The sequence below is a fragment of the Pteropus vampyrus genome, unplaced genomic scaffold (genome assembly GCF_000151845.1).
Source record: "Pteropus vampyrus isolate Shadow unplaced genomic scaffold, Pvam_2.0 Scaffold27, whole genome shotgun sequence".
Classification (NCBI taxonomy): Eukaryota; Metazoa; Chordata; class Mammalia; order Chiroptera; family Pteropodidae; genus Pteropus; species Pteropus vampyrus.
This window is the reverse complement of record NW_011888808.1, coordinates 8,999,875-9,002,598: the sequence shown is the minus strand read 5'-3', so window position 1 is coordinate 9,002,598 and position 2,724 is coordinate 8,999,875.

Genomic DNA, 2,724 nt, shown 5'->3' with positions numbered 1-2,724 from the left:
TTGATTACATTTCTTCACTCTGCTGATCACTGCCATCAAACTCCTTGATGTCTCTCTTGCCACCATCTTGCTTGCTCATCCACCCTCAAATGTGCCTGGCTTCTTTCATTCCTGGAATACCAAGATCTTTTCTGCCTCATTGCTTTTGCACATTACTTCCGTTCTTCACATTTTACCTAATCATCTCCTAATCATTCTTCTAGTCTCAGTTAAGAAGCACTTCCTCAAATAGGCCTTTTCCAAGCCCTCCAAGCCCTCCATCTTTATGCATTTACATTTCCTCTACATATTTTCACTGGACACTTGTATAACATTCTCATAGCATCATATACATTGCTACCAGCATGTATCATACTTTATAAATGTAAATTTGTTTTCATGATTATCTGGAGAGGGTAAACTGTTTCATTATGGAAGGGAATTTGTCTAGTACATTGTAGATGCTCAGTAAATATTTGAGAAACTAATAATTGAATAAATTAGTAATAAGAGTTAGGGTAGAATAAATTATCTACAAGATTTTATCCATTTCGAGAGATCTGTGACACCAGGGTAAATTGTTTCATTTCCATTTAAAACCAATTCTGAAGGAGATTTTGTCATAAATCATGCAAAAAAGTCTCTTAGAACACTCTCTGAGTTTTGGACTTTCATTTGGCCATTCATATCAAGGAATTAATCTCTAAGACAAATCCAATCCCATACTTTCTTACTGAAACCCTGACCTGACTTTTCACTGTATATAACATGAAGTCCAAAGACCTTGGGGTGATGTGCAAAGCCCTTATGATAGGCCCATTCTTGCAGGCTATACTTAAGATAAGAGTCCTTGACATTTGACATTTAAGACCTATACATCGTTCCCAAAATTTATGGTTCTTTTCAATTTTTTTTTTTTCTGTTTGGTATAATGCCTTTGCACTTTTGCATATCCCTCCAGTGGGTCATGGAGCACAAACCATTCCATGTCTGGTATAGGTGCTCAGAGTTGGGTGTTTTCAGTCATGACATCTTTTGTTGTGACTTATTCAAAGTTCAACACCTGACAGTCATTCAGTGATGGACTGGAAAAACTCAACTAAAATTTTCTTTTAAATAAAGATGAAGTAATTTTCTTGGATATATGATGCAAAGAACAAAATTCACATCTGTCAGGTTTGTACTTGTAAAAAGAAGTGGAAACTCAAATAAAGACAAAAAAAATTTTATAGACATATGTTTTAGAATCAACCTATGCTAATAAAACACAACTTTAATAAAAGGAGGAAGAAACATCTTTCCCAATCTTTTATTCGTCTTATTTTAATCATTTCCGTTGGCTGAACAGCCAAGAGCTAATGTGCCCTTGCTCTGGTCTGGCCTATAGTTTGAAGGAGCAGTGGATGGAGCCTCCCTGAGGCTGTGAAACAGCAGGTGGCCCTTCAACTGCCCCAGGACGTCTGTGAATGCTCTATTACTCCCTATTGGCTCCTGTTCTGTCTTGCCGAGAGTCAGACCACCATGACTGAATGCTCCCACAATAAGACTTATTTTGTTAAAAATGTTGCAGACTGACAAGAGAAAGTTTATATTTAATAACCAGAAAGACTCATTTCCAAATTTCAGGTCTAAGCAATGAGAGAGGTGCTATGAATTGTGTAGAGTCTTTTATAGTATGAGAGATTCGAAGGAAGATGTCTGAGACTGTCTCTCTAGTGTTCCATTTTACCCTTAAGGATAACTCACAGCATATTAAAACAGGAAGGGCGTGATTCCTTACCTCCTCCAAATGAAACCAGATATGTGACTACAAACTAGAGCTTACACAAGCATCCACACACAGTGTTTAAATGTACAGAGAAAGGTTTGCAGGGATACTTATACTATTAATTAATCTGTTTATGGCAAAAATGTCTGGATTGGGGAGGAGGAATTCAGGAGAGGTCTTGAGGAATGAAGATGGATTTTTGCTTTATATATTTTATATTTTCAAAAAGGTTCTGTTATAACAAACTTGCTATTTCTTTTTTCCAAAAAAATATTTTTCTAAATACAAAGATCTTTTCTTGTTGGGGGTGCAAATAGTAGCCTATGTCAGCTTCTTTAACCTTAGTAATTTAACTTTACCAGCTTTACAATAACTAATATTTTTTAAAAGGTGTTAAAATATTTAGTATAAATTTTGGTTGCCCTTTACCATTAGTAGGGCAAGGCAAATTATTGACCAACCAGAGGAAATCATATTTAGCGGATAGCAGAAGGTCCCTAACTAACCTACCAGTGGTCATTGTCATCATCATCATCATTATAATCAGCAGCAGCATCATCAAGCAGCAGTTTTTAAACAGTTCATCTGAGCATGGCATGGCACAGCACTCTACAAGGTTAATGAAACAAGTGTCAAGGACTGCTATTTAAATGTTCCCATTCATAACAGAGACTAAACATCAGTAGGAACATAAACATACAAGTACAGACAACTCTACCACTGTAAAAACACTGGCTACAAATATTTTTGGAAATGATATTGGTCATTTCTAATTGAGGAAACCAGAATGTCTCACAGGATATTCTTTAACGTGTTCTTTCTTTAAGTAGAGGGACTTTATCAGGAAGTTGTTTCAGAACATATTTTGTAATATAGTTCTTCCCTGGTAAATACAACTTTCTTTGAAGTACTGGCATTATTATAGAACAGTTACTTGCAAATAACAAAAGTATAGTAGTTCTTAATAAACATTTTTT